The sequence below is a fragment of the Podarcis bocagei genome (assembly GCF_964188305.1).
Source record: "Podarcis bocagei genome assembly, chromosome: 16".
NCBI classification, from domain to species: domain Eukaryota; kingdom Metazoa; phylum Chordata; class Lepidosauria; order Squamata; family Lacertidae; genus Podarcis; species Podarcis bocagei.
The window spans coordinates 2,428,305-2,442,371 of NC_138142.1; the positions used below are offsets into that span (position 1 = coordinate 2,428,305).

The 14,067-nt window shown below is 49.5% G+C and overlaps 1 protein-coding gene and 1 long non-coding RNA gene across 3 annotated transcripts in view; both read left to right on the forward strand.

The window, feature by feature from the left end:
* The window catches only part of LOC308576204, a 96,975-nt gene that overhangs the window by 70,048 nt on the left and 12,860 nt on the right, over window positions 1-14,067 (forward strand). The window lies entirely within an intron of this gene.
* Window positions 1-14,067, forward strand: part of ZNRF3 (zinc and ring finger 3) — an 80,710-nt gene that overhangs the window by 57,380 nt on the left and 9,263 nt on the right. The gene's annotated exons all lie outside the window — the stretch shown is intronic.

Genomic DNA, 14,067 nt, shown 5'->3' on the forward strand with positions numbered 1-14,067 from the left:
ATGAGGAGGCCAAGAGGGCATTCCTGTGATAAAGGCAGGTGGCTGACGGTGGCTGGTTGTGAGAGAGGGCTTAGTGAGGTCAGAAGAAGCTGTTAGGACAACTGTGAAGTGGCGCTATCCATCTCCTTGCTTTTATTTCTGGGATGGGTGCAGAGGAGGGCAACCAAGATGAAGCCTTATGAGGAACGGTTGAAGAATGAAGTATGGGCATGTTGAGCCTGGAAAAGAGGAGACTGGGAGGAGATATGCTAGCCATCTTCAGAGATCTCAAGGGCTGTCACCGGGCCATTTGTCAAGGATGCTTTAGTTGAGATTCCTGCACTTCAGGGGGGTCAGACTAGATGACCCTTGGGATCCCTTCCAGCTGTACAGTTCTATGATTCTGTGATTTTGTGTTTGTGCTCGGGTGCTACCTTGAGCCTGAAGCATTGTGCAAGAAAGGCAGTGGTGCTATTGCTGCTTTTCTATAGGGAAGAGAAGATCCCATCCTCTCCGCCCCCCCCCCCATGCTCTGACTCCTCTGTTGAACTGGGTATTAACGCCCAACTCTTCATTTCCAAGTGGGCGCAGCAAGACAAGCACCCTCCCCTTTCTTTCTGGTGCCTGTACCCTGCCCTTCTCTCTGAGGACTTGGCTCTGTTGGTGCTGCGGCAGGTGGGGGTGCTTGGAAGGGTGTTGCCCCCTTGACTGATCAAGGCATCTTGAGGACTGTTCTTGACTGATCCAATGATCTTCTGAACTGAATGGTCAGTTTGGGGGCAGAGAGGGGAGAAGAGTCGAGAAGCCCTGGCCTCATCTGGACAAGATTTCCTTCCTGAAGGCCAGCTTGATTCTGCTAGGCTAATCCTGCCCCCTTCCTTCGGAGGTGGGGGGCGGAGGAGGTTGCTTTGAGCCATGGTGGCGCACAGGCTGCTGTTTCTGCTGCTTGGTTCCCAGGCTGGGAACCCACGGAGCCCGTTTCCATGGCCACCACAAAAAGTGCCTGATGCCGGCTGCTTCAAAGAGACACCCACCCCTGCCACCAGGCCTTCGTGTTGTGGGGGACAGGAGCAGAGGCTGCCTCTCTGGAGTTGTCAACACCAGGTTGCTCCATATCAGCCCTTCCTTTTCCTGGAGATTTTGGCGAAAGGACTGGGAGGCTGGCCAAAACCTCTCCATCGAGGAAACGGCTTTGAGGATCCTTAGCTGAAGAAATTCTTCCCAGATTTTGTGAGTCAGAAATACCTGACCTTGTCTGTGGAGAGATGCTTCTCTGCATTAGCAGTGGACCCCCACTGGGGTGGGGTGGGATTTTGGCCCATTTTGGCTAACAAGATTTGCAACTTTCACTCAAGTTGGGCTTCTTGGAAAGTGAGCAATATGGCCAATGTTTAAAAAGGAATCAGGGGTCGGGGGGTGAGGAAGCATGTGAGTTCTTCTGGGCAATAAATAAGAGGAGAATTTGTAAGTGTTATGAATAAGCAAATGATAGCAAGGCGGTCAATGACTTCTAGTCACAATGGCTGTGTTCTACCTCCACTGCCAGGAGGCTGCAGATCTCTGAATACTCGCTGGGAATTGCGGGGGGTGGGTGTGGGGGGGGCCTTTTATTGGAGCATCTTGTTGGCCAGCGTGAGAAGAGGATGCTGGACCAGATGAGCTTCCTTGGGCCTGATCCAGCTGCCAGGCTCTTAGGTTCTTTAAGAGGGTTTGCAAGCCTCTGGACAAGGGTGTAGATACTGGGGACCCCCCCCTTTGTTTCCCCTGCCCCCCCCATTTATTTCCCCTTTCCACATCCAGCATGGGGGGGGGGGATAAGAGGCGTTGTTATCCACCCTGCTTCTTCTTGGTACACATAGAACACAAAGGGCTTTCAAAGCCTTCCCATGTGTCTCCTTTGCTTCCCTGATGTTGGAGGTGGAAATGGAAAAAATGGGTGGAAATAGGGGCAGCTTCAAAGAGCAGCCCTGGGAGGGAGAAGTGAGCAAGGGGTGCCTGTTGATAGACAGTGGGAAGCATGCCTTGCTCCAGCAAAGGAGCAGTCAGGAGTCCGCTCCTTTAAAGTCCCACCTCCAGCCCACGATGCCATGTATGACTTCATGTGTAGTATAATAATAATAATAATAATAATAATAATAATAATAATAATAATAATAAATTATTTATACCCCGCCCATCTGGCTGGGTTTCCCCAGCCACTCTGGGTGGCTTCCAACAGAATATTAAAATACAATAGTCTATTAAACATTAAAAGCTTCCCTAAACAGGGCTGTCTTCAGATGTCTTCTAAAAGTCCGATAGTTGTTTTTCTCTTTGACATCTGGTGGGGAGGCCTAGTGGGCCAAATTTAGCCATTGGGCCAGAGGTTCCCCACCCCTGAAATGAACCATAACATCTGGTTCCACATGGTCAACTTGGGAGCTTTCAGTCAAAGTGTCCAGAGTGGCCGAGGGAATCGCCGGTGTTCTTGGATTCCAGAGCAGAGCTGAGGTGCAATTCCAAACTAAACACAAGCTACCTGTAAAGTCGAAAAGGAAACCCCTCCCCTCCCTCCTGGTTCCTCCTTTGCAAGCTAAATAAATGGAAAGACCCAGCATTGGGGAAGCAATGGGTCTCTTGCTCCCCTCTTGCCATAGTGTCAGGCATGGAGGAATATTAGGAGTTCCAGGGGGCTTCTGGACAAGCTGCTCTGTTTGGGGTGGGGGCCAGGAACTGACTTCAAACTCCCCTCCCAAAAATGCTCTCCACGTGGGCCCTGCAGTATGACTGGTGCCAAAGCCTGCAACCCGCCCTGAGACTATGGCATTGGCCAGCTTGTCTGCAAGGGACTAATGAGCCTGCCTGCCTGTTTATTGGCAGTGGTTAACCTCTCGCAAGTTAGCGCTCCCTCGCAAGCCATGGCCGCAACCGCCAGCACCGCAGTGTCCGTGGTGAGGGGGCTGGGTGCCAGGCAAATAGGCACGGCTGGCAGAGAGGGCAGAGGAGAGAGTGCCCACGCTGGAGAGCATGCAGGAGAAAGTGGGTCTGGCTTTCCTAGTCAAGCTTTTTATTCCTGCAATGCAGGGCCAGGGGGAACAACCCGCAGGCCCTTTGCCTCTCTGTCTCTCTGTCACCAGAAACATTTGCTAGGAGCAGGCTTCCCAAAAGGAGCCGACCTGCTGGGAGACGTTCTCCAAGCAACGCCTTCCATCTCAGCTGGTCTGCTGTGGAGCGGCTTTGGCAAACGAGACCCCTAATCAGAGGTGGAAGGGTTTCTGTTTTTGTTTTTCTGTAATCCTTGTCCCAAGGCTTCTGCAATGCAACTCTGTTCCTCTGATTGTGTGGAGAGAAGTTTCCAGTTTTGTAATAACTCTTCCTTTTGAAATGAAGCAACATGTGAATTTGGGACGCAGAGTGGCGTGGCCTCCCCAAGAGCCATCCAGAGAGCAGGAGCAGCTCTGCAAGGACCCACAGAGCCAGGCTGGCCACAGAGCAGCTTTCCCAGGCGATAGGGAAGGGAAGACCAAAGCAGCAGCTGGGGAGGAAAGGGGCTGGGCTGCCTATGGTGTGTTTCTGGGGGCGGGGGGCAGTAATTGAGAGAAGGAGGCTTCCCCTGGCTAACAGAATGATAAGGCATGCATTATTCCTTGGCATGAAGTAATCTAATAATAATAATAATAATAATAATAATAATAATAATAATTAATATATCCCGCCCTCCCCAGCCAAAGCCGGGCTCAGAGCGGCTAACAACAGTAAAATAAATACAACATTCTAAAATCATTTCATTATAAAATTAATTCAAATCAGATTAATGGCAACCATTGTGCTAGAGTTCTGTGAGGATTGCCAAAGGAGGGGGTCAGGCTGTGTCAAAGGCCTGGCAGAACAGCTCTGTCTTGCAGGCCCTGCGGAAAGATGTCAAGTCCCGCAGGGCCCTGGTCTCTTGTGAAAGAGTGTTCCACCAGATCGGAGCCACTGCTGAAAAAGCCCTGGCTCTGGTCGAGGCCAGCCTAAACTCTCTGTGGCCCGGGACCTCCAAGATGTTTTTGTTTGAAGACCGCAAGATCCTCCATGGGACATACCAGGAGAGGCGGTCCTGTAGGTACAAGGGTCCTAGGCCATATAGGGCTTTAAAGGTTAAAACCAGCACCTTAAACCTGATCCTGTACTCCACTGGGAGCCAGTGCAGCTGGTATAGCACCGGGTGAATGTGATCTCGCAGCGAAGACCCCGTAAGGAGTCTCACCGCAGCATTCTGCACCCGCTGGAGTTTCTGGGTCAGTCTCAAGGGCAGCCCCACGTAGAGTGAGTTACAATAATCCAGTCTGGAGGTGACCATCGCATGGATCACATTCACTGCACGTCTTCCTGGGAACTGTGGTAGACCTTTGCAAGTTATTAATGGTGCCAGTGCAATTTCTGGTCCCTCTCTTTTGAGGTCCTGATCCTGCAGTGGTGGCGGAAGGGTGTTGCAATGCTGCAGTTGCACAGAATGTGGCTGCAGGTGGGGTGGGTGGCCCTCTTTCTCTGTGCCCCATCCCACATCTGAGAAGTAAAAATCCCAAGCATTCAGTCATAGAAAGAAAAATGGAGCTGTTGATTTGCATCTGCCTGGTGGAATGGTTCTTGCTCTTATCCCCACCCCCATCTCTCCCAGTTGGCCGCTCTGCAATGTTAGAGGAGATGCACACCTCCTCCTCAAAGCACCGAGGGAACCAGGCAGAGGGCCTTGTTGGTAGTGGCGCCCGCCCTGTGGAATGCTCTCCCAGCAGATGTCAAACAGATAAACAGCTACGCATTTGAAGGCAGCCCTCCTTCAGGGAAGCTTCTAGTGTGTAATGTTTTGTTGTGTTTTTACTATTTTTGTTTGCCTGGAGTGGCTGGGGCAAGCTAGTCAGATGGGCAGCATGTAAATTTATTATTATTATTATTATTATTATTATTATTATTATTATTATTAGAGCAGCATCGTCTTTCAGGGGGCCCAGCACTTGCCAGGAGATGAGCAGCAGAGGCACCTGCTCTCTTCAGTGTCCGCTGGTTTTCGTCAGGGTCATCTTCGCTCCCATCTGCACCTATACATTTGCAGCAGCTTCATACCACTTTAAAGCAGCCATGGCTTGTCCCAGAGAATGCTGGAAGGTGTAGTTTTCGCAGGGTGCTGAGAGCTGTTAGTGTTACTGAGTGCCTGAACATGTATGTGTGTCACCACTCGTGGTGAGATACACATACTGTCAAAGAGTTTTGGATGCTTTTGCTGGAGCTAAAGCCTGCTTTCCATTTATGAATACATGTTTTACCCTTAACCCTTATGCCCACAAAAAGTTATTATTACAGAAAAGGAAAAGAAGGTTGTTTTTTACATGAAATGAAATTGACAAACTAGATATAGGTGTCTCCCCACTTCTGCGGGGGTTACGTTCCCAGCTACTGCGCTTACATGTGAAATCACACGTAGTGGGGAGCACCATCTAAAAAGCAAAACTCCACCAAAAATCTGTCGGACTCCAGCTTTCCACAGGCCTCAAAGGTTGGTGCAGAGCAGGGCCGTAGCGAGGGGGTGGCGAAGTGGGCAGCCGCCAGAGGCGCAGGCGGGAGGGGGGCGCTAAATCAAAGTCGGTGCCTTTCCTGAAACTGGCACCCCAGCGCTGCAGGAGGCTCCGGGCTGCTTCCTGCATGCTCCCAGCGCTGCTCTGGCACCATTTTCACCCTCGGGGCTGCGCCGGGGTGGTTGGCTGGTGCTGAAGGAGAGGAGGGCTCGTGCCGGCAACCACCGCTCCATCCAGCGCTACTCAAACCCATCTGCCACCGCAACCAAGCCTGGTGGCCGCCTCTGCACCGGCTCCGCCTTCCCACCATCATGCTTGGTTGTGTCCGTCCCGCCTTCCTGCTCTGCTCTCAGGCGCATTTGGAGCCCTGGTGACACTGGGGAGTGAGTGCAAGGCTGGGCGGGTGCAGGTGAGGGGGCGCGCAAAATCATAGGGAGAGGCAGCCCCCCAACTACACCCCTTAATAACCCCAGACTTTGAGGGAACGGGCTGAGCCTTCGCCTTGCGCTCTCCAAAGCGCTGACGCTCCTGGGGTGGGGTGGAGCGGGGGAGGCAGTTGCAGCCCCCGCGGAGTTAGTGCGCAGTCACCGGGTGCTCCCTTACCTCCCCCGAGGAGGAAGGTGGGATCCACACGGCTGCCCCCCTCCCCGGGTGCGCACCAGGAGGGGCCCATCACCTGCCAGTCCCATCTGCTGGCAGCCGCCGCCAGGGGCTGAGCCCACCATCGCCCCATGAGAAGCAGAGGACTGGCGAAAGCACAACGGGGTCAGGAAGGCGCAAACGGACGCCCCCTCTCCGGGCTCCGGATTCTCACACCCCTCGCATTTAATGTGAACTTAAAACAAGCGAGCAGCAGCCTTGCCGTTTCTCCCTTAATTTCGTAGGTGCTCTTCTGCCTTGTAGGAGGGCTGCGAAAGGGCGCGTGGCCTGTGGCCTGTGCGGATTCATGCCATCCTGAAGGGCTTTTGGGGCAGGGAGAGGCCCAGCCGCAACGGCAGACCCCAGAGCCTCTCTCTCATCCGCATGGAAGAGCCAAGTGCCGCCCGCTGCTCTGGATCACGGAGCTTAGAGAGTTGCTTCAAGATAGAAATTTTACAAATAACAACATTTTGTGTGTGTTTTTTTAAAAAAACTGTTCTCCATCAATTACCGGTACAGTGGTACCTCGGGTTAAGAACTTAATTCGTTCTGGAGGTCCGTTCTTAACCTGAAACTGCTCTTAACCTGAAGCACCACTTTAGCTAATGGGGCTTCCTGCTGCCGCCGCCACACAATTTCTGTTCTCATCCTGAGGTAAAGTTCTTAACCCGAGATACTATTTCTGGGTTAGCGGAGTCTCTAACCTGAAGCGTCTGTAACCCAAGGTACCACTGTAATAAGAACTGAACTTTCCATTGAGAATTATCAAAGGGGTAGGGTAAAGGGTTACCACCTGTCCTGTTTAATATAGGATTGCTTCTTATTTCAAAGTTGTGTCCTATGTTGATTCAATACAAGGCAGTTTGCCCTGTATTTCTCCTATTTCTGCTCTGCTCCTGTACTCTTTTTCTCTCTCTTGTGTGCGAAGTTAAGGATCCTCTCTAATTGCCTGCCTCTGCTCTTACAGGAAAGACACTTTTTCCGGCTTGGCTGGAGAAACTGTCTCATCTTTCCTTTTCCCCCTTTCCCTTTCTTTTCCTTTTTCCTTTCCTTTCTTGTCCTTGCTCCCTCTCCTCATTCGAGCCCCAAGGAGGAGCAAACCTGGGCAAGGCTTTCATGTTGTCCCTTTCAGTTCCCTGAAGCCTTGGCTGGGTTAAGGTGACCATCTGTAGAGTTGCAGCCTGGGAGCACTGGGCCCCCTCAGGCCATTTGACATCATATTTTCTTCTTCTTTGACAATCCCTCGTAGCCGAGTAAGATTGTTTTCCATAAACACGGTTTTAACACAGTAAGTGACTGTGGAGGCCAGTTCTGGATCCACACGTCCTTCCACAGTGGGGGCATAGGTTTCCTGGCAGGAGTTCATCATGGTGAAGGTTTGCCAAGCGTGCCTTCCTCTTAGCACGTTTCTCCCTTGCGTCCTGAGTTCGAGCATCTTCAAAGCCCATGACACCTTTGGTCAAGGCTGTTCTCCAACTGGAGCGCTTGCAGGCCAGTGTTTCCCAATTGCCAGTGTTTATACTCCATTTTTTAAGATTTGCCTTAGACAGTCATTAAACTTTTTGTGTTGACCACCGGCATTACACTTTCCATTTTTAAGTTTGGTATAGGGTAGTTGCTTTGGAAGACGATAATCAGGCTTCCGCACAACATGACCAGTCCAGTGAAGTTGATGTTGAAGAATAATTGCTTTGACACTGGTGAGCTTTGCTTCTTCCAGTACACTGGCATTAGTTCGCCTCTCTTCCCAAGTGATGTGTAAACATTTTCGGAGACACCGTTGATGGAATCTTTTGAGGAGTTGGAGATGGCGTTTATAAGTAGCTCATGTTTCACAAGCATACAGTAAGGTTGGTAGTAAACAGTGGTACCTCGCAAGACGAATGCCTCGCAAGACGAAAAACGCGCAAGACGAAAGAGTTTTCCATTTTTTGAGTCGTTCTGCAAGACGAATTTCCCTATGGTCTTGCTTCGCAAGACGAAACATCTTGCGAGTTTGTTTCCTTTTTCTTAAAGCCGCTAAGCCGTTAATAGCCGCTAAGCCATTAATAGCCGCTAAGCCGCTAATAGCCGTGCTTCGCAAGACGAAAAAACCGCAAGACGAAGAGACTCGCGGAACGGATTAATTTTGTCTTGCGAGGCACCACTGAACAAGCATTTTGGTTTCCCTGCCAATGTCCTAGTCCTCAAACACTCGGCACTCGCAGAGCTCAGGCAGTGCTGGATTTCAGCATCAGTGTCGGCCCTTGTGGAAAGATAACTGCCCAGGTCGGAGAAGTGATTGACATTTTCCAGCATCACACCATTGAGTTGGATTTGTGGTGCTGCAGAGGGATTGTTTTGTGCTTGTTGGTTTTTTGGGTGTTGAGCGATAGGCCAAGCTTTTCGTAAGCTTCTGCGAAGATACTTAGGATAGTTTGGAGGTCATTCTCTAAGTGTGTGCACACTGTGTTGTCATCAGCATGCTGAAGCTCTATGACTGAAGTTACCTTACTCTTTGCTTTCAGCCTGCTCAGATTAAAGAGTTTTCCATTTGTTTGATATATGATTTCTACTCCAGAGGGGAGTCTCCCATCGACAAATTGTAGGATCATGGCAATGAAAACACAGTGGTACCTTGGTTTACAAACACTTCAGGTTACAGACTCCGCTAACCCGGAAGTAGCACCTCGGGTTAAGAACTTTACCTCAGGATGAGAACAGAAATCGTGCCGTGGTGACGCGGCAGCAGCGGAAGGCCCCATTAGCTAAAGTGATACGTCAGATTAAGAATGGTTTCAGGTTAAGAATGGACCTCCAGAATGAAGTAAGTTTGTAACCAGAGATACCACTGTAATGAATAGAGTTGGGACGATAACACAACCCTGTTTAACACCTGATCCCACTGTGAATGGTTCACTTTGGGAGCCATTGTTATCTGCGATTGTTGTTGTTTTTTTAAACAAATTTTTATTGGTTTTTCACCTTTTATAACGACAAATTACACATTACAAAAAAGACAAAAGACAAAAACATGTATAATTTCAGAAAATCTTACTTTCCTAACCTTGTTCCCTGACTTCCCCCCACCCCCCTTCATGCATCCGAATTCCCAGAATTATGTCAGCAAATTGGTATTTCTCCTCTTAACCATCTTAATATTACCTCTTTCATAAAGAAAAATAAATTTTTCTAAGTTGGACTCAAATTCCCTTCCATCGATTTCCCATTTTGTCTTAAATAAAGGTCATATTAACTAAACCCAAAGATCTTGAGTGTTTTTAAAATTCTATTCTTCCCTCCCTCCCATCCCCGGTTTTCGTCCCTTCCCCAATACATGTCCAAAATGGCAATTCTTAGCCTGGGTTCCTCACGTCCGAGGCTTTCAAGTCTCTTTCAGTCCCTCTCCGCCGGTCTTGTTGGTAGTCCTTTATGTCGGTCGTCGAATCTCAAAAGAGTTCTATCACCATCCAACCATATTCTCTTCCCACAAGGGCATTTGAAAACAGCTGCTGGAAAGTTTCCACAAGGCCTGCATCTTCAGAGTCAGAGTCAAAGTGGAGGCCCCAATCATATTTCTTTATTTTAAGTTCCTGTATTCCATAAACTCCCGGGGCCTCCTCCTTCTTCTTTTGCATCTTTCGCAGATTTGTGGTAGATATGATCCAAAAGTCTCCTTGCTTATATTCCACAGATGTCAGCTTCTGGTTGGTGCTTTCCAACTTTGTTTCCTCTTTTTCTTGTTTAGTCTCTTCCACTTCTTTTGATATCATTTCCAATTCAGCTGTGGATTCTTTCTCATTCAGGTCCTCAATACAATCAGCAGAGCTGCTTGTTCCAGAAGTCAAGGTCATAAGTTGTTTATTCATAGCTAGACTCTGCTCTTGTAAGATTCCCACAAAATGAAACATTCTTTCGATTTCCACTAGTAACTTTCCATCCACAGCCATTGTAGTTTCACAGAGTTCCCCCTAGAGGGAATCTGGTTACTTGGTAATCTTTCTCCAACAATCCTCTTACTTATTGTTATTACTTTGTTTCCAACAATTTTAGATCAGTTATAACTCATTTTAGTCCAGAGGGATCTTAAATAACAAATTTTTCCACTCTAAACTGTCCGTTTGACAGCTTTGACAGCTGTCAAACTCCGCACCTCTTCCACAAGCTCAAAAACAGGACGCTCCCGGGCCCGGGAGGGGGGGTTGTTTACAACAGAAAGAAAGCTTCCAAAACTCCACTCTCCAGCTCAAAATTTCTTTTTGCCAAATCTTGGAAGTTAAAATCTTTTTTAACTCACCCTACAAAGGGTAGGCTCTCCAGCTTAGTTCTTAAGTCGTTGCTTTAGATCGTCTGCAAAAGGGGGGGTGCGGACTTCCTTTTAGCACACCCCCCGGTCGTCTCAAATTCACAGGATAATATTCTTAAAATCCAATTCCGTCTTACTCACGGGTTATTCTTTTCAGTCCGAATTTCAAGGAAGGAAGTCAGCGCTCTCCAGTCATGGCTCGCGGCTTCGCTCAACCGAGGTAGCGATCGACTCTCAGCGCCACGCCACCCTCCGTACCCTCTCCGCAGCCTTTAAAAAGGCTCTTCGTGGGTTGGGGGGGGCGCTTAAGGCGCCCACCGAGTCTTCAGTCCACAGGCTTCAGCGCCTGCGGTTTTTAAGGGTCCCCGCGTCACCGGCGCGGCAAGACCCGTCCTCAGCTGAGCAGATTCCCTCCGCAGCTCGGAGGGAATCCGCCATTTCCAGATCACGCCAACCCGGAAGTCCTGTTATCTGCGATTGTTGCTGTCATATTATCATGGAGGAGCCGAATGATGTTCGCAAATTTATCTGGGCAGCCAATTTTCAGGACAGTCCACAGGGCATTACGATTTACAGTGTTGAAGGCCTTAGGTCAATAAATGCCATATAGAGGGGTTGGTTTTGCTCTCTGCATTTTTCATGAAGCTGTCAAGCAGTGAAAATCATGTCCACTGTCCCCCTAGAAGATCTAAAACCATTTTGGGATTCAGGGCGGGTCGCCTTGTTAGGAGACAGTTTGCTAAGATCCTTGCAATAATTTTGCTGGCCGCAGCCAATAAAGAAATGCCTCAATAGTTTCTGCAATCCGTTCTGTCATCTTTTTAAAAGAGATTGATAATTTTGGCACCCCTAAAGTTTGCTGGGATCTCCTCTCCCAGATTTTTTTTAATATGGTATTATAATGTAAAATTATCATTGTGGAACAAATCAGTTTGTATGTTATTGTTTGTATGTTTCATTTAGACCTATCTGTATTGTTTTACAACTGAATTACATTTTAAAAACCCTCTCAACTCACATCAAAATGTCATTTTCTTTGCGGAAACTTTTTATTAAGAAATAATAAATTAAATATTGGGTTTTCTGTGAAAAAATTCATTACAAGGTGAAGTGCGTGAGGAATTGAATGGGTGAAGAGGCGAATGGGAGGAGAGGCGAAAAGAAGAGCTAATTTGTCCGTCGCTAGGGGGCACAATCTGTACGGTTCTGCCAGGGGCGCAAGATCTCCTAGCTACGGCTCTGGGGCAGAGGGATCGCAGTTGCAAAGGCTCCTGGGATTGCTAGCTGTTTTGCTGCTCTTTTCACGCCATTTTTGCAGTTTAAATTGATTGATTTCACTATTTCCTGGTGCCTGCGAGTTGAATGCAGGTAAGTGGGGAGACGCCTATAAGCTGCTTCGGACAGCAAAATTACAGTTTAAGCAGCCAGGAAATCCTACAATGTACCCACACCTTGATCTGAAGAGTGGAAGATTATTCAATTTTTTCAAAAGTCTATAGGAACATGAGCGTGACAGTTTTGGCAGCAAAACCCGCACTGCTCCTAAGTTAAGAAATGGAAAGGGAGGAAGAGGATCCCTGTTCTTCCTTGGGATCACTGAATGAAGGTCCTCTGTGGGTCTGGGGGAGCCAGCTGACCTTGGTCAAGGCATCCCAGTGGAGATGAGCAATTTATACAATTTCCAATAGTCCTGTTGTCTTTCCCCCAGAGTTCCTGCCCAGCTTCACCTCACTCACCTTCCAAATTTAGTGTTTGAAATAAAATCATCCTAGAGGGCTGTGACTGAACTGGTTATCTTTTGTCTGCTCTCTGACTTCAAGTTGTGTTAGCCATTATCTTGATGGCCCCCATTCAGGTGGTGAAGAGACTGCAATGGCAAGTAATTTTACATGTGCTGACCTTTATGCCAGGTGGAAGGAGCTCAGGATGTTTCCTGAATGCCTTCTGGACATGTTTTGAGATCAGACTTGTGCTGAGGTCCTCGTGGAGCGTCTCCTGTCATATTAGAGTTATGTCATTTTTCTTCCCTATGCCATGATCCATAGTAATAAACTACAGAATAAGTTCAGATTCACACACAGCCCTATTCACCTTAGTCCCCTCACAGAGCTACGGTCCCTCTTCCCAGGGCTGCTGCTTCTTGCTGTTTTGGTGTGCATTTTGTCTTCTCATTTTGCATGTTTAGGTTGTGTACTGCCCTGGAATCTTCAGATGAAGGGTGGAATACAAATTTAATAAATAAACAAATAAATTAAGTAAAATAAATTAAAACCCTGGGAGTTGTAGCTCTGAGAGGGGGACTAGGGGTGTTCTAATAACTCTCAGCACCCTGAACAAGCTGCAGTTCCCAGGAAGCAATGGCTGTTTAAGGTGGCCTGATCCTGCTTTCAAGATGAAGCCTTGGTCAGGTGTCGGCACTGAGCCTTGCTCACAAAGCTGCCAGTGAAATTGGCGCTGAGGAGGAGGAGGAGGAGCCGCCCAAGACTCATCACTGCCGGCTCTCTTGTTCTCCTCCTCCTCCTCCTCCTCCTTCTTGTCCGGGCAGCATTTGGGGGACCAGATTCTGCCTTTGAAGAGAGGGCACCGCTTTTGTCCAGCCCATCTGTGCGCATGGCGGGCAGCCCAGGGTGCAACTGCCCCCCTTTCCTTTTTTGGACCTGGAGCAAAAACCTGCCAAGCTGCCCCCCCCCCCACTGCTGCTCTGGAGGTTGCCAAGGAATCTCCTTCGCCTGAAGCAGCGGCAGAAATGGGTGGCATTCCTTCCAAGGCTCTATGTCTTGTACCAGGTGGCAGGTATCTAAGGCGAGCTGAGGCTGCCTTCAATGGGAAAACTCTGGAAATGCTGTTCTAAGAACTGCTGCTGCCCCTGGTATAAAAGCAGACAGGGAATCCTGACCGTGAGTCAGTAGCCCTGGGGAGCTGGCTGTGTGAGGGCCGCAAGCACCCCCTCCTCTGCTCTCACTTATTTGGGGTACTTTGAGCCAAGTGTCAAAAGGCCAAGCCCCTCTGTTTGAAGGCTGGCCAACCCAGCTCCTCTTTCAAGGGGGGTTCAACCTTTAGCCCATCCACAGGGAGACCTGGGCTTCAGGCAGAGGGGGAGAGCAGACCCCCTCCAGGGATGGAAGGTGAAGGACCACCACTTGCCTATCTCAGTCTGTGATTCAGCTGGGGGGGGCTATCAAAGGCCTCTTTGCACTTCAGTTACCCTGCCAGGGAGGGGAGGGGCAAGGCCTTCACCTCTTCCTATTCTTCCTTCTTGCGGTGGGGCAGGCAGGCAGGCAGCCACCTGTGTAGTCCCGTCACCCCCCCCCCCACCCCAGCAGGTGGTGGGCTGGCGGAGATCCCTCCTGCGCCAAGTTGCATGGAGGGGGGCTGAGGCTCCAGCCTGCTCCATGCTGCTGCTGCTGCTCCTGTGGCTTCCAAGCTTGCCTGAGAGCAGAGCAGAGGAGGAAATGGAAGAGGGAGGGAGGAGGACTCTGCAGTCTGTGGTGTGTTTGTGGCTTCTCTGCTTTGATCTCCTGCCAGGGAAACCTGGAAGGTCAGGCCAAGTTGCAGCGAAGCTGTGGAGCGCGGAGCACACTGGAATGCAGGAGTGGAGCCTCCCCGCCTGGGCAAGCCACCCAAATCTCTCGC